The 24,371-nt window shown below is 46.8% G+C and overlaps 1 protein-coding gene across 4 annotated transcripts in view; it reads right to left on the bottom strand.

The window, feature by feature from the left end:
• The window catches only part of LOC119165924 (ATP-binding cassette sub-family C member 2), a 1,429,043-nt gene that overhangs the window by 580,860 nt on the left and 823,812 nt on the right, over positions 1-24,371 (bottom strand). The window lies entirely within an intron of this gene.

Genomic DNA, 24,371 nt, shown 5'->3' with positions numbered 1-24,371 from the left:
CGACGGGTAAGCGTGTTCAGGTTTAGTATAGTTCTTGGTTGAAGCGCGACGCTCGTGAGGAACTCTGGTTAGCTCCTTTGTTTCTATTTGATTAGTTGGCTGTCTACGTCTGTCTGCTCATTACTTTCCATGTTTTTCTATAAAGTGAATCTCTAAACTAGCCTAAAGCTTCGCGTCTTTTTACGGACCTTGTCGTAAGTGGCATGAAGTCCGTATGATATGAACATTCAAAGAACCCCATAACAACCACCCTGCTTTTACACATTTCCGTGAATCGGCTTTTCGTTGGACATTTATAACACGTGCTCCTCAGAAACAGACAGCGTACAGGTGCGTGTTGTCTACCGCATCGCTCTGGTCAAACACGCATCGTGCGTGTTGTCCACCACATCGTGTTGCCCACCGCATAGTCTTAGTCCGTGTCACCGAAGTCTTTGTCGTGTTGCCGAAGCCATGGTTGGTGCCCGTCCCACTTCGTGAACGTCGGCGCGACGCTTATTGGCTCTGCCGACGTATTTCACTGTCGCTGCTTGAAGGTACTGTGTTTTCCGCGAGCATTTACGCGGCGTCGTTCGCCGCCATCTCCATAGCCATTGCGTTGTTGCAGACGCGGTCCCAGGTGAGCCCGCTGTCGCTCATGGCCAGCAACTTACAAAGTATGGCTTCGGAATGTAAGCCTGCAATAAGCGGTCCCGGAGCACTTGTTCCAGAAAGGTGCGGAAGTCACCAAAAGATGCCAGTTTTTTCAGCTGTGTGACAAATTCTGCGACAGTTTCTTGAGGGGCCTGCTTCCTTTAGCTGAAGTGGTACTTTCACTCATCACTGAACGCCTCGGTGAATACTGCTTCTCCAGAGCCCACACAACTTCTGGGTCCGACAACGTGCTCGGCGTCTTTGGTTCGGAGTGTCATGTATGGCCGGCTACGGAGCGTCACGTATGGTTCGTCTCCGATAGCGCTCAAAAACACATGTATTTTCTTGGCCTCATTAGCTGTGGTGTAGATCTCGAACTTTTTTACGAATACTTCCAAACTGCCGCGGCCGGGAGAAAGTTCCCCTAGCTTGTTGAAAGCCATTACCATATTCAGTTTTCGTTTATTTATTTATTTATTTATTTTCAAATACTGCAGCCCCGTTATGGGGCTATCGCAGGTGTGGGTACACAGCAAGAAATAATAAAAAGGTACAAAACAAAACAGCTGAATACACAAGTACATTGGCAGATCATAGAAATACAAAAATTTTACAGAGTTACACAAACAATGAAAGGTTTACAGCACACCGTCTTCTAATGCCCTCAAAAATTCATCTTTCTACAAAGACCGAATGTGACCTGGTATGAGGTTCCACATTTCAATACGTCGAGGAAAAAAGGTGTATTTGAAGATATCAGTACGAGGATGAAACACAGATACATTAAGTGCGTGGCTGTTTCTGGTGGATGATGGTTTGGCAGGTGTAATGTAGTTGTTGTGTGGGGAATATTGCGGTGAATTAAATAAAGAGTGAAAAAGTTTCAGAGACTCGATACCTCGTCTTTTAGAAAGTGATGATAGACCAAGCTGCGCTAGATGGCATGATGGTGAAAAATTACGATCACAGCGTTTGTAAATGAATCGAATAGCTTCTTTCTGGATGGATTCAACGCGTTTTATGTCAGTGATTTTATAAGGGTACCATACAGTGGCTCCATACTCAAGGATCGGTCGTACAAGGGTTTTGTATGTAAGCAGTTTTGTTTCCCTTGGGGCTAAACGTAGTGAGAAGTTAAGGTATCCAAGTTTCTTCAGAGCCTTGTGGCATGTTGTATCTATGTGACTACACCGAGATAAGTTAGTAGTGAAAAGGAGATCAAGGTACGTATATTGTGAGACCCGCTGCACTACATAGGTATTAAAAGATTAATCAAACACAGGTGGGGTTTTCTGTCTACAGAAACACATAGCAGCTGTCTTTTGAAAATTATTGCTCATCTGCCAATTTTGGCACCACCTGCAAAAGTTTAAGAACGATGTATGGAGTGTATGATGATCATCAGGTGAGTTTATTACGTGATATAAAACGCAGTCGTCAGCGTAAAGACGAATTTTAGTGGAAACTGTGTCGGGTAGGTCATTTATATATAACAGAAAAAAGTAATGGCCCTAGCACGGATCCCTGGGGCATTCGGGAAGATACACGTGCTTTAGATGAATGGAAGGTGTTAAATGATACGTATTGGCTATGACTTGAAAGGAAACTTCTAATCCACTGAACAAGCGATGGAGTTTTAGTAAGAGATTGAGTTTATATAGAAGTTTTGAATGGATGACAGTATCAAAGGCTTTAGAAAAGTCTATGAATAATGCATCCACCTGAAAACCTAAGTCAAGAGCTATAGATATGTCATGAGTGAATTCTGTCAGCTGAGCTATGGTACTAAATCCACGCCGGAAACCATGTTGTGCATCGGAGAGAATATTGTTAGTTCAGAGAAAATTGATGATGTGTTTGAAGACAATATGTTCCAGTAGTTTGCATGAGTGAGAGGTTAATGATATAGGCCTGTAATTTAATACAGATTGCCTACTACTTGATTTGTGGAGTGGAAGGACTTGTGCAATTTTCCACGATAATGGAATAGTTGATGTTGATAATGATTTGTTGAAAATTACTGACAGGTATTGGCTTGCCCATAGAGACTAGCGATGAAGAAAAATGTTATTAACATTGTCTGGGCTAGACGACTTTTTTGAATCAACATTTAAAATAAATTTAAAACACCTTCTGTAGACACAAAGACATCATCAATACAAACAAGTGAGGCATGAAGTGGAGTGCAAGAAGAAATTTCGTGATTACCCTGAGCAAAGACAGACGTAAAGTATTCGTTAAATGCATTGGAAATGACCTGCGGCTGGCTAGTGGGAGTTTCATTAAGGACGAATGTACTAGTAGAGCATTCTTTTGGCGAGATTGAGCTCCGAAATTTTCAGGGATTATTCTTAACCATATTTGGCAAGGTAAAGGAGAAAAAGAAGTCTTTAGCAGCATTTATTTTTCTACGAAGTTCCCCCTTCACTGCATTGAATTCAGCTCTACGCAGGGCATTGCCATTACGACTTGCATGCCTTAGTCTTGATAGCCGACGCTTAAAATGCAGTATTTCTCTCGTTATCCATAGAAGTTCAGTATTTTTCGTTTTAGTTTTTAGTGGTACATGTGTTTCAATACATTCTATAACAAGGTTTTCAAAATAAGACACCAAACTGTTGACATCACCAGTATAGCTAAGTTCTTTAAAAATGTCAAACTCACTGCTTAAGGTGTCAATTATAGACACATCGTCAGCCAGGCTTTAATGGCGAAAAGTTTCTTTAATAGCAGCGTTTTGGAACTGTGCGATTAAGAGAGATTAGTACACTTTTATGATCAGAAATACCATTATTGACTTGAGCTGTAAACCCCCTTGTAAACAGTAAAGCACTAAGAAAAACGCAGTCCAGTATAACATTGTCCCTTGTGGCATCAGTGACAACTTGTTTAAGACCCAAGTTTAGTGAAAAACTAATCACGTTTCTACAAATTGATGAATCGGTGCCAAAAGTGGAGAGCGATGGCCACGAAATGCCAGGCACATTAAAGTCTCCCATGAAAATTCGGTTACCTGAAGAAAAGTCTTTTTGTTGTATAAAACTACTGAGTACAGTGAACTGATCTAGTGATGAACTTGGGGGACGATAAAATACACCGAAAATAATAGGAGAGTTCGCGATATGAACCTTGCACCAGATGGTTTCAATATCTGCAGGTGACTCTAATACAGAAAAACTTAAATCACACCTCAAGAAGATGGCAACGCCGCCACCTCGTCGGCCATGCAATCGATCAGTACGAACAATATTGAACCCTGGTGGAGTAATTTCAGAATCAATTATTTCGCCATGAAGCCAGGTTTCCGTGACGCCAATAATGTGAGGACAATAGGTAGCAAGCAAGTGTACAAAATCAGGAAGTTTACTAGTGAGACTTCTGGCCTTTATATTGAGAATACACACCTTATCATGATTCGGTCATTTCATAAGATTGGGGCGTTTAGAAGACTGTTTGGTGGATTTTACTAATGAGTTGAAAATACAATCCGAGTCATACCGCGCATTATCTACATATACATGATCGTACCTTAATTGCACAGTGAAACCGTCATTCCTAAAGGATGCAGTGGCGTCCCATAGTTTTTGGCGAATAATCCGTATCCGTATGTGTTCTTTGGGTGCACGTTAAAGAACCCCAGGTGGTCTAAATTTCCGGAGCCCTCCACTACGGCGTCTATCATAATCATATAGTGGTTTTGGGACGTTAAACCCCACATATCAATCAATCAATCCGTATGTGTTCAGAGCAGTCCTCCCTTATACGCATGTAAGAACCCTTCAGCTTGAAGCCATTTTTCAGCACCCTAATCTTTTCGCGGAAGTGAAGAAGTTTAAGAATGACCGAGTGAGGTTTACTACCAAAATATCTACCGATCCTGTGGAATCGTTCGATCTGCGGAAATTCAACTTTAAGTATGTCTGAAAAAAACTTCGACAGACTGCCCTTTAAAGAATCGCTATTTTCATCTTCCGATTCCTTCAGACCGTATATGATAATGTTGTTTCTGTGCGAACGATTTTCTAAATCATCATTTCGAGAGGAAAGCTTGTTGACTGTAGAGAACAGCTTTTCGATTTGGCAACGCAGTTCGTCGTAGAATGTTGCATTGTGAGAGGGTGGAGTCTTCTCTAGAAGAGTTAAGCGCGTTTCGATAGCCTCAAACCGGGAGTAGACAGGGTTACGCAATTTCGCGACATCTTTATCTATTTTCTTCTGGCCAGATGGAATTTGAGAAAACATTTCTGAAATAGACCATTCATTGTCGGCATCAGAACTTGATGGATCATCAGAATCCGTTCGAGTAGGAGAACCTGTATGCGATGTAAGGCCTGAGTTGGCCAAATTAGCCCGAGTTAGCCTTTGCGGAGGTCCCGGGTTTAACTCCACATCGCCGCTTAGTAAGAGACTACACAGGCCATGTACAATATCAGCATATGATGGAGTAAGCATAAATGAGCAAATGTGGGGGCAAGGTACCAGCAGCAAAAGTCGATCGTCAGAACGAAGGCAATAGGCATTGCTTAGGTAACGTACCTTCACAAGGAACAGACAGCGATTAAGCATTGTGCTGGTGCTGCTGTCACCTTCCCCACTAAAGCGATGCAGTTGCGGCGGCGCTTTTATATCCTTGGTCACCGACGTCACATCGGTGGGCGTTTTCATAAGTACGCTGTCCTGGATGATGTCATCGAAGAAGGTTGCCGGCATGCTGACGAACGAACCATGGCTTTGCTCCTAGAGAAAGACAGGGCAGTCGGTGCGCACGCAAGCCGAAACTTGCGCGTGTCGATCAGCAACCGGTGAAACATCAAAAACCGTCGAAGATTTGGCTACCGAGGGAGCTGCCAGGCCAGCGCAAAACTGCACAAGGGACAGACAGCGATTAAGCATTGTGCTGGTACTGCTGTCACCTTCCCCACTCAAGTGGCGACGAGGATTTCATCCTCGTCGCCACTTTGTTGCATCTGCAGAGGGAGGCCAAGGCTTCACGGAACACCTTCATTAACGGCGCCGCATTCTTGCAGCACGAAGGAACAATTTTCAAAGCAACAAAACAAGAGCGAGAATATATACGCCCACAGTCCACTCGCGCGCGTGCGAGAACATGGTGACGTCACTAACAGTCTGTTCTTCGGCGATGCCCTTCACGCGCCGTAATACAGATAACAACTCTACAATTGTGATTCCCAAGACAGTATCGTTGGGCAGCGGGGCACCAGAAGTGGGTTCTAGTGGCCATACGCACCATCGGGCTGATGGCCGCTGGGCTCATTAGCTTTGGCACGCTCAGGCGTATGTGCATGCCCCTGCGCTCTGTTTCTTGTGCGGCGTGTTCCGGGCTTGAAAGAAAATAAAAATCAGTTTTGCTCCTGCCGCCGGCTTGACCAGGTTCCGCTCATCACCACACGCTTGGTTATAGAGGACCTAACCTCAGTCCCTATAAAGTGGTGACGTGGACGTGCAAGGCGAGTACTGCGTCAAAGAAGAGACCGCGAACGACAGATTGACGATCGGTTTGGGCCACAGAGTTCTGCAGGCTGGTTCACGCACATCGAGGCCACACTCGCCTCTCGGTGCATTACTTCGCAGCGAGCGAAGTACCAGCACGCTGTCTCCGCAATCTTGACGGACGTGGTTGCAGAGTTTCATGACCCCGAAAATGATCCTTATGACCACTTCAAAACAACGGTGCTTCAACGCAAGTATTTGCCTCTCAGCAGGTTTCTTCAATAGCTTCTCAATTAAAAGGATCTAATTTATGGGCGAACGACAGAACAGCTGCGTCGCATGCAGCGGCTTTTCTGTGACTGTCAGTTGGCCGCAAACAGTCCGCTGCTTCGAGAGCTGTTCCTTCAGCATGTGCCGCAGAACGCGGTTATTGCCTTGGCTATCGCATTAAATGACCTGCTCTGCAACAAGCTGGCGTAGCTGGCCGATCACGCCTCTGATTATTCAGCAAGGAGTACTGTGGCCATGACGTCTACCGTTCCACTGTCACAACTAGAAGAACAGCACTTTCAACTTGAGCAATTATTCGATTGTCTTGCTGAGAATGTTAATACACTACGGCCACATTCCCACCCTCTTAGACGAGACAAATTGCCGCCCCAGATCTTTTACGAGATATCACTTCTCTTCAGGTCCTCGTCGACCCGTATTCTGATGGTATCACAGCACCTTCAGTGCCAGCGCACATCAGTGCCGACCGCCTTGTTGCTGGCAGGGAAACATACCGCGAAGCCACTGACGGCGGCTAGTGAATCTTGCCTTACGACAAGCTGCCTGTTCTACGTCATCGACAAGGTTGCCGGACATCGGTTTCTCGAGGACACAGGTGAAGAAGCCAGTGTCGTTCATGCTTTGCGACTAGACCAGCAACATTCTCCAAAAACCGCACCCCTTCGAATCGCCAACTACTCTCCAATCAACACGTACGGTCAGCACTTTCTAATCATTGATTTGGGTCTCCGACGCACCTTACGATGGGTATTCGTTGTTCAGACGTACACATGGCCATATTGGGTGCTAAATTTCTGACCACATTTGCACTCGCTGCTGACCTCCGCGCACATCGACTCGTCGACATAACGACTAGTATGTTCATACAGGGCACTCTCCCACCTGCAACCACTACCACTGGAACATCACCACAGAAACCATCATCTATGTTCACCTCAATTCTGCCCGACTTTCAAGCCATCACGAAACCTTCCAATCTTGAGCTGCCAGTCCGCCCTAGCCCCGCCGCGGTGGTCTAGTGGCTAAGGTACTCGGCTGCTGACCCGCAGGTCGCGGTTTCAAATCCCGGCTGCGGCGGCTGCATTTCCGATGGCGGCGGAAATGTTGTAGGCCCGTGTGCTCAGATTTGGGTGCACGTTAAAGAACCCCAGGTGGTCAAAATTTCCGGAGCCCTCCACTACGGCGTCTCTCATAATCAAATGGTGGTTTTGGGACGTTAAACCCCACAAATCAACCAATCAATCAGTCCGCCCTAATGTCACGCATCATGTAGTCACTACTGGCCCTCCAGCATTTTGCTGACCCAGGCGCCTCACTGGGACCGTCTTGTCACGCCAAAAGAGAATTCGACCACATGCTGCAAGTGGCCATTATCCGCCCTTCGTCGAACAGATCATCGTCAGCTCTCCACACGGTACCAAAGCGTGACCCAGTCGATTGGCGCTCGTGCGGCGACTACCATGCTCTCAACGCGTTCGCCATCTCTGATCGCTATTCCCTCTTTCAAATTCACGATTCTCGGCCCACCTCACGGGAGCGGTGTTATTCAGCAAACTAGATTTGGTAAATGCCTACCACCAGACACCGGCGAAGTCAGCGGACATTCCCAAGACTGCAATTGTGACTCCCTTAGGGCTATTCGAACACGTGCGTATGTCGCTCGGGTTGAGTAACACTGCTAAGACGTTCCAGAAGTTTATCAACAAAGTATTTCGTGGATTACCCTTCGTATTTGCGTATCGTGACAACCTCCTGGTATCAAGTGCTTCTCCCGAGCAGCATTGCAACTATTTGTGTCTCCTATTTTCTCGGCTCCAGGAACATGACCTTTTCATCAACTCCGTGAAGTGTGTGTTTCGTGTCAAAGACAACTAGTTCCTCAGACATCATGTGACTAGCGATGGCATCAGACCGTTGTAAAAAAAATAAAGCCCTACGCGACTTCCCTTATCCAACATCCATCCGAAAACTCGGCCAGTTCCTAGGGCTGCTCAACTTTTACTGTCAGTTTCTCCCCAACATCACCCGCATAATCATACCGCTCACTGACCTACTCAAAACCACCGAAACTCCGTCATCCTCCTTGACATGGGCGCCTGACGCCGAATCGTCCTTCCAAGCTGCCGAAAACCTACTGGCAGACGCCACAGTGCTGGTGTATCCTCTGCATGTTGCACCAATTCATCTTATCACTGATGCATCTGTTGTGGCTGTCGGCGCCATGTTACTGCAGTTGAGACGCAACTCCTGGTATCCACTGGAGTTTTTCTCGCATAAACTGAAACCTACAGAAATGCGCTACAGCACGTTCGGTCGTCAGCTGTTGGTGGTATATTCAGGCATTCGACATTTCCGACACCTACAGGAAGGCTTGATCTTTCACGTCCTCTGGACTACAAGCCTTTGACACTAACTTTTAGCGGTAATCATGACACTTATACCGCACGAGAAATATGACACCTTAAATTTAGCTCCAAATTCACCATGGACGTTCGCTACCTTGAAGGCCCAGTCAATGTGGTCGCAGATGCCCCCTCCCGTATTGATGCCATATCAGCGTCCACACTTGACTACGAAGAAATCACTGCAGCGCAACTTACAGATGTCGACGTTCACGACATCCACTCATCCACCGCATCGCTGGCTCTGACTGACGTTCCCCTTCCATTTTTATTGGGCCCCATAACTTCCGACGTGTCACGGGGTTGAACTCAACCATTTGTTTCTCTCCAACTTCATCGTGACATATTCAACAAGCTCCGCGGCGCCAGTCACCACGAAGTTCATGCTGCTCAGCGTCTCATCACAATCTGCTTTGTGTGGCCGAGTGTGCACTCTGATATACGGTGTTGGGCGCGGGAATGTCTACACTATCAAGGCTCTAAGGCGGCCGGACACACGGACTTGTTAATTCAGTTCTTTCGCACACTTGATGATTGGTTCGATCATGTTCATAACGACATCTTGAGTCCACTCTCACCATGTCGATGTGCTCGCTACATGTTAACCTGTGTGAACCGTTATATCCAGTGTCCCGAAGCTTTTTCTCTCGCCCACATAACGGCATTTACCGTGACTTCAGCGTTCGTCAGTGACTGTGTCTCAGGTTTTGGACGCCCCAGCGTCGTAACCACAGATGGCGGCCATCAGTTTGAATGTCCCCGCAGGGTCGTCTGCGTAAGTAGGCGTTTGGTGTGTAGTGTTACGACCGTCATTATTATTGAAGTTTTTTGGCCTTTGTGAATGGGACGAAAATATTTCGACGCATTCAAGCAAGGGTTTGCCGTCAAGACGGGTTGATTTCCTCTCGACAAAACCTGAACGGGGGGTTCGGGACAGGTTCAAGCAAAGAAAACGCACGAGCCAAGAGAGGCCATTGTAAGCTCGACTCAAAAAAGGCGATTGTGTTTGCGGCGAGCAAGGCTCTCGAGGCAGACAAGGAGGCAGCTGGGACATTTTCGAGGTCACCGTGGCTCTCTAAATCTTGTAACCAGCATGGTATTTGCAGTTCAGGCTGAAAGCTAAAACCAAACTGGTTGTGGCTGCACCTTTCGAGGAAGAGCAGAGCGCCAGACATTCTCAGCTAAGCCGCAGCTTCTAGCAAGCAACGAGAAATGGAATGTGGGGTTGAAGAAAAGGATAATGCACTATCTGCTGCGGCCCTTGCCGGAGCCCGCCTAGGCGACGAGAGATTAGTTGACTACTCCTCCTTACCCCCTTTCTCCATAGGATCAGTGGAATGGGGTGGCATATTTTGGCGATATGCTGGCCCACCACTACATTGTCCTACCCAAACACTCAGGAAAGTTAGACACGTGTACTGGCAGCCGGTTTTTTGAACCTCACCCAGCTGCCAGAAAAATCTTGGAAACCAAGATTATCGGACGTGCGCGAAAATGGTGACGTGTGCGAAAACTTCGGTGCAGTGCGTTTGTGACCTTATGTGGGCATTGTGTAGACCATGCCCTCTCCGCATGCAATGTGTGGTGTCTTTACTCTCCTTCGTGGGTGGAGCACCTAGACCATGGAGCGCCCTATTGACGGAAGCCGCGGACAATGTGCCCAGGGTCGGCAACAAGACGCTATATAAGCTGAAGACTTTCTTTAAATAAAGTTACAGTTCAACAGCTCTCACGTACAGCTCTTGACTTCTACTTGATCACTTGATCACCTCTTTTTAATTCTCAGTTGCTAACCATGTAAATTAATTGTTGTCGTTTTTACGAGCGCCTCATCTGACGTGTTCGACAATGGGTCCTGAGACGGGGGCCCGATACCAATCTGGGACCCGCGGGACCCGGAGTCGCAACAACTAGATGGTAGCGGTGACATCGCGTTAATCCAGGTTGCAACGACTCGATTCAGCGCCGAGATGGCGTCAACCCAGGTAGCAACGACTCGACGACAGCCGTCAGAAGCTACGACCCCATCGATTTCGAGAGGTGATACGACGACAATGGTCGGATGCTCCGAGCTCATCGACTTGAGAGGCAGCCAAACGGCACTTCTGGAATGACACGAGGTCATCGACTGCGAGAGGCACTCGGAAGGCACTGCTGAGATGCACGACGCTGGAGGCATGACTCCAAGCCGGGTGAGTGTCAACTTTCTCTGTTAAACTTTACCAGGCAATTACTCCCTATCGGAAAAATTGCCATGGTGGATATTGGAAAACATGGTGGGCGTAGTGGAAATAATAGTGGGCATAGTGGAAATTATGATGGCTAAGATGGGACGTAGTGGAAAATATGGTGGTTATGCCGGGACATACTGGGTGGTATGGTGTACATATGATGGGTAAAGAGGAAATGATGGTGGAAAGCAGAGGCTAGATAGTGGGCAATAATGGGACACTCTACCCACCATTGCATAATGCTGGGAAGCCCTAAGCATATGGTGGGTGGTGCTTATTATGGTGGGCTACAAGGTGTACCAAGCTGAGAAACTCTTCCCACCATTGTGATAATGCTGGGAAGCACTAAGCAGATGATGGGTGCTGCTTGTTATGGTGGGTCACATGGTGTACCAAGCTGAGAAGCTCTGCCCACCATCGCGATAATGCTGGGAAGCAGGAAGCAGATCATGGGTGGGCTTATAATGGCGGGCAATTTATATAGCGTACCAAGCTGGGATCTGTACACTACATGTTCTACCACCATGATTTCCACCAAAGGTTAGGCCTGCCGACCGAACCCGTACAGTTTTGTTATCCGTGCTTCCGGGTTTCAGAATACACGATTTCGACAATTAAGTATGACAATACAGCGCAGCCATGGCATCAATTAACCTAAATGAAGCATTTTTCATTGTGTACGGTGTCCGCTCAAGAAGCAACAAACATCGATGCGACGCGATTAAAGCACTCCCAGAGAACGTAATTAAGTGTCTTCTCACCGACAGCCGCTGGGTCGCACTCGCCGGCACTTCTCTAGCTTTAGTACGAGAACTCAGATGTGGCAATTCATATGCTTGGTGAACCAACATGATAGCGTAATGTTTCCGGCACGCTGCATTCGTTTTGGCCAAGCCGTTAAGTAGTTGTTGCTTTAGCGAAAGAGCTACAGCATTGCGCTGGCGCGACCGCCCTCTACATTGCGCGAAAAGCATTCCAGTACTGAATCAAATAAATTAGGCAGGCGTATCTATGGAATGAGCCTAGAAGCGTCATAAAGCGTGAACAGATGTCGCCCTTTAGAACGAGCGCGAAACGAATATTAAACTTGCAGACCCCGCCGGTAAACTGTTGCTGCTCCCCAGTCCACTTGGTTTTTTTGCTTCAAGTTGTGAATTGGAAAAAAAATAGCACTAGTGCCATTAACACAGTGGCAATCGTTACAGGCCGCAGATGCTTGTGTTTAATAAATGTGCAATTCTTAGTAGCTTGCAGGTGTAGATCTTGTCTACGTTGTGTACACGGCAAACATAACTCAAGTTGAACTGTAAGTTTGTATGCCAACTAAGTATTTAACACACGATCGACGTCATGTTGGTGTGACGCAGTGGTTAGCTTCTTCGAATGGGAACTGTCAACTACTTTACAGCACTTCTGATTGATGCTGCAATGAAATGCATCCCACAAACGAATGGACGCCCTAGAAAACGACGTGTGCTATGGTAGAACTCAGAGTGCTGAAATGCGCGCAAGCAGCAAAACAAAGCATGGAGGTTGCTTCGGAATTAACCTACAGCCGAAAATCTTGACACCTTTTAAGAAAATGAAGTGACAGGCAAGGAGAACGCGTAAGCAGGCCAGAAGAGAAAGCTGCCACAAGCTTTTATCAGGGATGAATTCATATACCCAAGAAGCTAAAGTCTGGAACATGGTTAGTAGAGTAGCAGGAAGACAAGTGCATTTACTCCCACTCGTAAACACACAGGGTGACAGCCTGGAAGATCAGGTAAACATTCTCAGTGCACACTTCGAGCAGGTGTATAGCTCGTCACACTATACTGAAGCCTTTTAAGGATATAACGCAAAAATCGAAAAGTAGAAACTGGAACACAAGTGTACGAAACAAGAGGCATACATCCAGCCTCTCAACTTAGCTGAGCTACAAACATCACGGAACTCTGCCTGTAATTCTGCCCCAGGCCACGACCATGTCATATAAGAAATGTTGAAAAACCTGCCACTCGAAACGCGAAAAACTTTACTCTCTCTATACAATGCTATCTGGCTTTATGGCACCATCCCTACGTCCTGGAAAGAGGCCAATGTTATCCTTATTTCAAAGCAGGGCAAGGACTCCTCCTCAGTTTCAAGATATAGGCCCATTCACTAACCAGGTGCCTTTTTAAACTTTTGGAAAATTGACAAACCGCCGACTTTTATATGTCCTTGAAACACACAATCTGCTCGACCAATCCCAGTGTGGGTTTCGAGAGGGTAGATCAGCCACCAACCATCTGTTGCATATCGAGGCACAAATCCGAGACGCTTTCGTCCACAAACAATACTTCCTCTCAGTGTTTCTCGATATCGAGAAGGCTTTCGAAACAACATGGCGTTTTGGCATAATAAGAGACTTGTCTCACCTGGATGTGCGCGGTGGAATTTTTTCTATAATCGAGAATTTCTTGTCCAATCGGACATTCCGTGTGCGTGTAGGAAGCGTTCTCTCCCAAACATCTGTTCAAGAAACGGGAGTACGCAAAGCGGTGCACTTAGTTGTAGACTTTTTATTATCAAAATGAATTCCTTGCACCCGTTCATCCCCCACAATATGTTCTATTGTACATATGTCGATGACGTCCAACTTGGCTTCAAGTCTTGCAACCTGGCAATGGGTGAACGGCAGGTTCAGCTAGGTTTGAAAGAGGTCCCGAATGAGCAGAAGAAAGTGAATTCCAACTGAACCCATAAAAGCACACGTGTTTTGTTCTTCCGAAAGAGAGGCTTGCACTCAGAACCTGACATTCAATTGAATAGTCAACGTCTGTCTGTTAATGCCGAGCATAAACTCTTAGGCCTAATTTTGGACCACAGCTAACCTTCATACCGCAAATCAAGTATCTAAAAAATGTATAAAAGCCTTGGGTGTTCTGAAAGTGTTGTAACGTACCACGTGGGGTAGCGACCAGCAATATCTCATGAATTTGTATAGGAGCCTAATGCGCACAAGCTTAGATTATGGGACCGTTCTTTATCAGTCTGCGACTCGAAGTCCTTTGAAGATGCTCGATCTCGTGCACCATTCGGGAATTCTCCTTTTTACAAGTACTTTTCAGACCAGCCCTGTAGAAAGCCTTTACATTTAGTCAAATGAGTGGTCACTTCTTCTCCAAAGAACTTACGTGTCCTTTGTTTATTTTCTGAAGGTGAAAGCAGACAAGAAGCACCCCTCATACTCTACTATAAATGATTTGTCGAGCTCCATTTTGTTTCAAAACAGGCCTTCGGTGAGGCAGCCCTTCTCAGTTTGCCTGGAGGCTCTACCTGAGGAAACTGGAGTGTCACTTGAACACAGTTTAATGGCTCCTGTAGCATACCCGTCCTTGTGGCAATGGCAGACTATAGACTGCGATGTGTCTTTCCTAGAAGTTACAAAACATGCGCCTATTGGCCACATCCGAACATACATCCTGGAACTTCAAAACAAATACACACGTCCTGAGTTTTTACAGATGCCTCTAGGTCTAACTCCTCTGTGTCCTACGCTGCTTTTGACCCATCCTTTTCGCATGCTGGCCCTCTACATACAGGCACAATCATCTTCACAGCGGAAGCTTACGCGATACTTGTGGCAGCTAAACACATCAAACAACTACAAACAAAAAGCAGTAATTTATACAGCCTCCCTTAGTGTCGTATTCGCCCTGCACAACGTTAAAAAACACATAACCATGTCCTCGTCTTACTTTACTCCACTTTACGCACACTCTACACACTAAAACAACACATTGTAGTGCGTTGAGTGCCAGGAAACCGTGAGACTCAAGGCAACGTGATGGGAGATCAGCTTCCTGCATCCGTCCACAAAAGCACTCCCACTACACTTATATCGATCCCGGTATTGATCTTAAGCCGTCTTTCAAACGAATGGTCAGGGACTACTGGCAGAGAAAGTGGGATAGACACATACAAAACAAACTACACGTTATCAAGCCGCACCTTGGCCATTGGCCACCAGTATCAAAATCACGTTATACAGAGGTAACACTAACGAGGCTCAGGATAGGACAAACATACACGACACACTCATATCTTTTGTCCGGTGGCGATCCACCAGTGTGTGACAGATGTGGTGAAGCACTCACAGTTCTTCACATTTTCATTCAGTGCAAACAATTAGACACTCTAAGAAAACAACGCTTTCCATTACCCTACCGACAACATATACTTTTACACCCTGCAGTGTTCGTCAGTAGGGAACCACTGTTCACTCATAAATCGGTTCTAGCTTCTTTAGGAGATGTCAGCTTTTACCATGTCATATACTCTGGCATTGCGTAGCGCGACCTGTCAAGAGAGGTTGCTGCCGCAGTGGCTGCGTTGAAAAGCACTTGCCTCGCGGCCATTGGACACAAGGGTGCTGATGAGGCACTTGTGCTAGTGCCAAATATTTTTACACGTTTTATTATCAAAACCTTTGTCACTCTTTTTTACTATGCATATCACGCCACTGTGATGATTTTAATACTTATGTTTTACCCGCATTATCGCGAGGAATTTTAAGGCCCGTATATAGCCACGCAACATATCATTGTTCACATCTCTAGTCATTGAAATGTCGCTCTTTGGCCATCAAGTGGCCCTTGCGCCATAAAGCCCCACACATCATTATCATCAGTTTGAATGTGATCTCTTCCGCGAACTGACGAGCCTGCTCGGAGTCCACAATATTCATACTACCACATGTCATTTATCGGTAAATCAAATGGTTGCACGCCTTCACCGTCAACTTGAGGCCATCTTGATGGCTCACCAAGCTTGTTCATCTTTGGCTGAAGACCTTCCTTTCGTATGGCTTGGCGTGCGCTCGTCTTTCAAGGAAGACCTCGGCTTCACAGCTGTTGAGTTGGTCGATATTACGACGCTGGGTATGCCTGGGGAGTTTTTTTGCGACAGGTACTATCACAACGCCCGATCCAGACAGTTACGTGGAACAGCTCCGTTTCCGTTTCTCACGCCTGAGTCCTTGCCTAGTCGCGAGGCATCGTCGGCTGACGTAATTGTCAGCAAGGACTTGGCCACAGTTAGCCATGTTTTCGTCCGGCGTGAAGGTATCCGACTCTTCCTTACGCCTCCGTGCGACGGCCCATTCAAGCTGTTCCCCCGGTCAGTAAAAAACATTCACCATCGAGCTCAATGGCGCAAAGAGGTCGTGGTGATTGACAGAGTGAAGTCCGCCTACCTAGCGACAGATCCTAAAATATTTGCTTTGAACTTTTTTGACACCGCAGAAACGCAGGTTCCGCCCGATCGACTGACCGGTAAGACTGTTTCTTGGGGACAGTGCATCACTTCCCTTCTTATCAAAGGGGGGAGCCCTCTGGCAGCCATCATCATCATCGGCAACCAATTATTTTGGCGCACTGAAGCGAATGTGCACGTGCCTGCGCTTTGTTCCTCGTGCAGCGTGCTCCACTGTTGAAAGAAAATAAAGCTCAGTTCAGCTCCTGCCTACGGCCTGAACAGGTTCCTTCTGGTTTTAGCTCACCGTCACGCACATGGTTAAAGAGGACCTAACCTCGGTCCCTAGAAGAGTGTTCTACGTTTGCTCACGCACTACCAATTGAGACATAATTGTCGTAGCCATAGCATTTAAGGAATAGGTGTGCTGCAGTAATCACAACGTTGAGTTGGGTGCCAGTGAGGATGTGTGTTTTCGCAGAGAGAGAAAAGAAACGCCGTTGTAGACTGGTTTAGTGGATGTCCGAAGTTTTTAATGTGTAACTCCAAAGTTTACCTGCATGCTTCATCCTACACTATAGGCGCGTATCACCAGGAAATCAGCAGGTGTGCGGCTAGTATTCTCAAAGGCAAGCTCATGAGCGAGCTCGTTAGCAGCTGTCCTCACCGCAGCGACCATTAAGGGAATCTTTCTGTGTGAGTTGGTAAGGTTTTATACACACAAGTAGGGCAAAAAACACAGACAAGAAAAAGGAGCACACGTACAAAGTGCTAATAAATCAAAGTTACTGAAACATACCAATATGCGTAGTCCAAAAATAGACATCTGACAAAAAATGAAATAAAAGAAGGTTAAACTGCCGCCTTCACCACGATGTGAATGATCATGAAGGACCTTGCTCGAAACTGATCGGGGAAAATGTGACTCCTGCGCACAGTTCATTTACCATCATATAGATCTGAGTAACTTTTTTTTGATCTATTCAAAATTACACATATAAGGACGTGTCAAGTTATAATAGTTGTGACAGAGTATGTACTTATATTTACACAAGCATTTACATATCGATGCAACTATATACAAGGATTACTTTACTGATTACAAAGCTGTGGAATGCGTTCCCTTTAATGATTAGAATTTTGTGGTCAATGAACTTTGTGGCAAGGCGATCTTGAATTAGAGGTTGCCGTTGAAACTTGCAGAATGCAATTCTAATACAGCTCAGAAGTCCAGGTTCTTTCCCCGCCTCTGCTTCGTGGGTTCTCACTTCATGGTGCGCCTGTCAGCAGTCCTTCTTCGCAGCACAAACTGCACGTAATACCGAACGATGGGTTGTGGGTACTACAGAGTTTCTTAATATACACTATAGGAAACTCTGGCGCTAGTGTTTACGGGAGCTGCAACCCATGGCGCTTCAGCGAACATGGGAATGATGGGTAGTACATGTATTCGTCTAATCTTTGTACTTCTTACTTGCTTCTGGCTCCGTGTGTGTGTTCGTGTGGCTTGGAGATATTTTGCTTCGGAAAGGAAAATCAGCAAGTGTTCAGCGGTTGCGCTTAGGCTTACCATTTCGAATTGGGCCACGAAGTTCAAAAGGGTTAGTTCTTTTCTTCAAAACAAAACAGAAGCCAGCAATAAAGGAAGCCGCAAGTACAATTTTTCGCCTACAAGTACGAAGACTAATCAAATCTGTATACTATTCTTCATTCCAATGGTGCCTGAACGATTGTTGCGCCAGAGTCCCCTCTAGTTATTTTAGGAAATTTTATGGTGGGTACTTCGCTTGTAAGCAGAATGGCAAATGGCATAGTGAGTGCTTCCGTACTACCATGGGCGTGTAGTGGGCACATTTCACAGCTGCGCCGCTAGCCTACACGCCAAGAGATATGCCATGAGCTTTAAAGCTTGGGCAGAGCGTGATGTTGGGCGAGAAGCTTGGCAGGTAAGCTACCAAAACAGCTTCAGTGACTAGAAATAAGGAAATCTACCATAATAGGCTTGCGAAGTGTTAATCGCCTCACTGAACATGTATCACCACAGGTTTTTTAGTGCACCACAATGCTCGAACCTCTCACTGCATTTCAGGGAGTGTAGCTGCGCACCTAGGCTGCCGGGAGCAAGTGTGTTTAAATATTCGACGGAAAGTTGAAGGAAGAAAATTGAAGAAACAATTTTCATTCTATGACTTCGCACCTACACGTAAGAGCTTTTACCGTGACCAACATAATGCAACTGTAAAAATACTGTTAGACGCACGCCGGGATGGAGCGACCGTTTAATTGGCCTAACAGCACCGAGACAGCAACCAGCAGTTTGTTGTTGTTGTTTCCCTGTGCAAATGGCTCGTACCCAAAAGAGGGGATTGGCCGATTTTAAGGTGAAGTTGCCGTATACTTTCAGCATTGCGTCATACCTACAAAAGTTTTGGAACTAATTTTGATTTGAAATGCCAACATCATGTTTGTAGAAAAAAATAAAGAAAAATAGTGAGACCGTAATTTAGTAAGAAAATTGTTTAGTCGTAGTGAAGTATTCCTGAACGGTGAATAGAACATCCCTGTGGCTGAAACCCAGTGTAGAGGCTGCAAATGAAAGAAGATCAGGTTGCGATAATTGCAAGCCCAGTCTTTGAAGAGGTGGTGCTAGTATGCTTTGTGTGTATAAATCGAAACGGTGCGGTGTAATAAAAAATAACTGATCGTTTCCTCTTGATTACAGTAAATGCACATAAGGGAATTCAATATACCTGATCTAGGCAATAAAAAATGAAGGAGGTAACGCGGCAATGAAATTTCGTGATGACAACTTCCATCACCCTTGAATTAGGCAGTTTACTGTGCCAGGGAAATAACAATTGGTTGTACTCTGGAGAAGCCGTCAGTGCAGGGTCTGATAAATTTTGCCTAATTTTAAGTGTGCGAAATTGCGTCATCGTAATGTATACTGTATGAGGGAAAATAAGAATGACTGGTGTCGAAAGCGATGCCTTCGCAAGAGAATCAGCTATTTAGTTCATCAACAAACCTTTGTGCCCTGGCGTCCAGAATAAATGAATACTTTGGAGATGACAGGGAACCGATGATTTAAACAGTTTCAGTATGGGTGAGCGACCAGATGAGGACAGAGAAGAGCACACTGATAATGAATCAGTTGTGACTGCTACGACTGCAAAGGAAATCTTTACCTTTTGCAAAGGTAACATTACTGCCATGAATTCAGCGAGAAAGACAGGAAGGAAATCTGGTAAGCGAAGTGAAAATGACCAATCAAGTACGGGGCAATATATTCCAATGCCTGATTTTTTATGTGATTGAGATGCGTCCGTTGCTCTAATGACATTTGTTGGAAGAGTATTTAAATGGTCCTGCAATAAACCATTTAAAATGCCTGTAGGTAATAATTTAGCGTGAGTTGGGAAGATATCATGGTAAACAATTTCTGGAGAAATTTGTTGCTGAGTTAATAGAATCAGATCACGAACTTGTACATTTATAGGCTCAAATAACGATTGAACAAATACTATTTAGGGTTTGTGAAATCTGGGCCAATGCGCTTAGAAGAATCAGGAGCGGTTTCAGCAGCAGCTGCAGCAGCACGAGCGTCCGCCACAATAAACGTCTTCTTCGTCGTTTTTAGAGCCCCTATTTGTCACTACATTGCCTCCCCGGTGCGAAATGAGCCATTCTGGTGACCTATGGTACAGACAGGGCTGGTGGGTTGTAGTGAGGTTTTCGACGCTCGACGTGCACAGTCTCGCGCCCTCGACGCCGTTGATCTGTAGGTGGCTGAATAGGTTCAACTATATAGTTGACTGGGGAAGTCTGGCGCAGGATCTGGTACGGCTGTCATACTTGGGTATGAACTTTGAGCAAAGGCCTGGGGCAGGCGATGGCACGTGGAGCAACACAATTGCCCCAGGCGCGTATGACGAAGACGATGAGCGTAGGTCATGCGAGTGCTTCTGGCGAGCCTGATAGTGAGTAGTTAGCGAACATGCTATTTGCCGACATTCTTCGACATATGTGGCGGCTTCGACCAAACTTGTGAATTCTGAAGGGTCTGGGCAGCACAGAAGGATAGTGTCCAAGAACGATGAAGGTTACCGAAAATAAAGAAGGAAAAATGGGGAGAATCCAGTTGTTGATTGAATTGCGCTATTGTAACCATAAGTAATGAATGGAAGTAAGCGGTCCCAGTTCGTATGGTCATCAGAAACATACATGCACACCATGTCAACCAGCGCATGATTAAATCACTCGGTCATCCCGTTGGTTTGGGGGTGGTATGCAGTCGTTGTTCGGTGCACGAAGTTGCATTCGCTAAGAGGGCTTTACAGCTTCCGACAATAAGGAACGCCCACGGTCACTGAGAAGCTCGCAGGGTGCACCATGCGGAAGGACGAGGTTGTGCAGAATGAACAGGCCGACTCCATGCGCAGTGGCCTTGGGAAGCGCCGAAGTTTTGGCGTAGAGCGCAAGGTGGTCCACGGCTACGATGAACCAACGGTTTCCGTTTGGTGTGTATGGTAGGGGACCGTACAAGTCGATTCCGATGCGGCTGAAAGGCCGAGATGGACAAGGCAGTGGCTGGAGTGGCCCTGTGGTTGTGTGAGGGGAGCTCTTCCGGCGTTGGCACAAGGAACATGAACGGACGTACTGCCTAACAAAGCGGTACGTTCCGCGCCAGTAATATTGAATTCGTAGGCGAGCATACGTCTTCGCTACACCTGCGTGGGCGCATTGTGGATCCGCGCGGAAGGAGGCACAGACCTCAGAACGTAGATGGCGAGGTATTACCAGCAACCATTTGCGGCCAACAGATAGGTAGTTTCGCCGGTACAGAAGACCGTCACGGATGGTAAAATGGTGAGCAGTTCGTCGAAGTAAATGGTTGTCGGTACATGGAGACGTCTGAGACAGGTACTCTAAGAGAGATGCTATCCATGGATCCTGGCGTTGCTCAGCAGACATGTCGGCCTATTCAAGTGAAAAACATTCGCAGCTGGAAACAGACGCTGCAACATAATTGTGGGGAAGTGTCGAGCGAGAAAGAGCGTGGGCGTCCAAATGCTTGTGGCCTGACCGATAAATTACACGAATATCGTAATCTTGAAGAAGTAGTGCCCAGCGAGCTAGGCGACCAGTTGGGTCTTTTAATGACGACAACCAACACAATGCGTGGTGATCAGTCATGACGTCCAATGGGCGGCCACATACGAAAAGTCGGAATTTTGTGATTGCCCAAACAATGGCAAGGCATTCTTTCTCTGTGAATGAATAGTTCTTTTCCGCTGTAGGGAGGGTGTGACTAGCGTAGGATACAACATACTCGTCGAAGGCAGATTTAAGCTGAGCAGGAATAGCGCCGAGGCCATCTTCACTAGCGTCCTTATGTACTTCGGTAGGAGCGTCTGGATCAAAGTGGCGTAGGATAGGTGGTGATATCAGAAGATGGCGTAAAGACGCGAACGCTTCGCCGCATGCTGGGGTCCATGCCGAGAGGTCTTGGTTGTCGGAAAGTAGCTGTGTCAGGGGTGCAATTATGGTGGCAAAATTGCGCGTAAAACGGCGAAAATATGAGCAGAGCTTGATGAAGCTGCGGAGTTCTTTTAGTGTAGCCGGCCTGGGAAAGTCGGCGACAGGGCCAAGCTTGCCTGGATCTGAACGGACACAATGCTTGCTAACAACATGCCCTAAGATGGTAAGCTGGCGGGCAGCGAAGTGGCATTTCTTTCAATTAAGCTGCAGTCCAGTGTTCGAAAGACAAGTCAGGACACTTGCGAGGCGGGTGAGGTGGGAATTGAAGTTCTTCGAGAAAACGACGACGTCATCCAAATAGCACAGGCATGTTTTTCATTTAAAGCCTCTAAGGATGTTGTCCATGAGACGCTCGAAGGTGGCAGGCGCATTACAGATGCTGAATGGCAAGACGTTAAACTAGTACATTCCGTCAGGCGTTCAGTCAGTCTTGGAGCAGTCGGCTTCATTCATAGGGACCTGCCAGTAGCCGGATCGAAGAACTTAAGAAAAGAACTCTGCTCTTTGCAGGCTATCCAAGGCGTTATCGATTCTGGGCTGCGGATAAACATCTTTTTGGTAATCTTGTTAAGACGCCTGTAATCAACGCAAAATCTGATGCCGCCATTCTTTTTTTTACCAGTACAACCGGAGAGGCCCAAGGGCTCTGTGAAGGTTTTATTACACCACGCCGAAGCATATTGTCCTCCTGATCATCAATAGCATGGTGTTCAGCGAGAGAACTCTATATGGGCGCTGGCGCAAAGGTGCATGGCTACCGGTGTCGATTTTGTGAACTGTGGCAGACGTGCGACCCAAAGAAAGTTGGCTATGGCCAAATGATATCTTGAAGCGATTGAGTAGAGCCAGGAGTTGGGTGCGCTGAGCAGCGGGAAGTTTAGGGTTAATTGATGGGAAAAAAGCCTCCGGAGATAAAGTGGGAGCGGTATCAGAGGTAATGCTGTTTAAGTAAGATGATGACAAGTCATCAGATAGGTGACTGGATGAAACAGAATCAATTTCCTCAAGGTGACCGTGGAGTTCGCCGAGGAATAATATGGCCAAGTAAGGAAGCGAGTTAGTTTTATAGGTGAAGCCACGCGAGTTTTCTACGGTGACAACTGCGAGCGGGAGCAGGAAGCTTTTGCGAGAGTCGAATGTGTCGGAGGGGATAAAGAGGGCTGTGACAGGGGGTGCGTCGTCGCAGAAGAGTGGCACATGAACACAGAATAGAGGAGGAATGTAAGTGTCTGTGGATACGGTGACTCGGGGAGATAGCGGCTTGAAAGAAGGTCCTTCAGATGTCGGCGCTTCACACAGGGGCAGTTCACACGATGTGTGAACTGCCCCTGTGTGAACAACTATAGTTCGGCACGCGCACAGTGAACGACGGCATGGTGAGCGCAGAGGAAGTTCCAGCCTAAGATGATATCGTGTGAAGATGGAAAAAACACAACGAACTCGACTACATACAAAATATTTTGGGTGACCAGTCAAGCTGTGCACGCCGCAAAAGGTTTTATGTAATGCGCAGTGGCCGTGCGGAGAGAGACATTGGAAAGTGGCAGCGTAAGCTTCTTCAACTTGCGGCACAGTTCACGACTTAGCATAGACACGACAGTACCAGTATCAACGAGCGTTTTCGCAGGTACACCATCAATATGCACAGTTTATTCATTAGCAGGTAAAAACGGAGGTCTTGAAGGTTTCGATATGTGCGCAGCTCTTGCCTCGGGAACTGCGATGGTCAGTTTTCCGTTTGGGCGGGTGGTGATCGAGGAAGCATCGGAGAATTAGAGCGGCGCCGTGGTGAGGGCGACCGATTCTTGTCGAAGCCGCGGCGACGTGGCGGTGACTGATCCGAAGGGGGATAGGGCAACGAAGACGGCTGTGGTGGCTCTGGATGATAGGAGCCGTAAGTCGCCTCACCAACAGTTGGGCATTAATACCCACGACAGCAGTAGCGTGATACATGACCAGGAAGCTGGCAGAAATAGCAAATGGGCCTGTTGTCTGGAGTGCGCCAAGGGTTTGTTGATTGTGTGGTGGGATGGCGAACAGGAGGTGGGTGGCGATGGGTAGATGGAGCTGCTTCGTAGAGGGGACGGGGCTTTCTAGCAAGATCCGTGACGGTTGGTAGCGACGGCGGCGATTGTCTGGCGGCCTCAGCGTAAGTGAGAGGGGCGGAGATAGTCGGAGGATTGTATGTGGGAGACAAGGCGTCAGAAACTTGCTCTTCGATTGCCTTGCCGAGCGTTGGGGTCAGCGTGTGCACACGGGTTGGAACGTACGGCACAAGGGACAAGTGGCGTGAAACTTCTTCTCGGACAAACTTCTGAATTTGCTGCATTAACGTGGTTTGTTCGGAGGAAACAGCGCCAATGGTTAACCCAGATGTAGAGGTCGTGTGGAGGTTTGGACATCGAGTAGAAATCCACTCTCTGCAGCTCGTCGAAACTCTGACAGTGCTGAGTAAGCTGGGCGACGGTTTGCGGGTTTTTCGCAACGAGGATGTGAAAGGCGTCGTCCTCGATAACTTTCATGATGTTACGTATTTTGTCTGTGTCAGGCATGTCGGAATCGATACGATGGCAGAGGCCTAGAATATCTTCAATATACCAAG

The sequence above is a fragment of the Rhipicephalus microplus genome, unplaced genomic scaffold (assembly GCF_043290135.1).
Source record: "Rhipicephalus microplus isolate Deutch F79 unplaced genomic scaffold, USDA_Rmic scaffold_13, whole genome shotgun sequence".
NCBI lineage: Eukaryota > Metazoa > Arthropoda > Arachnida > Ixodida > Ixodidae > Rhipicephalus > Rhipicephalus microplus.
This window is presented reverse-complemented; position numbering and strand designations above follow the sequence as displayed.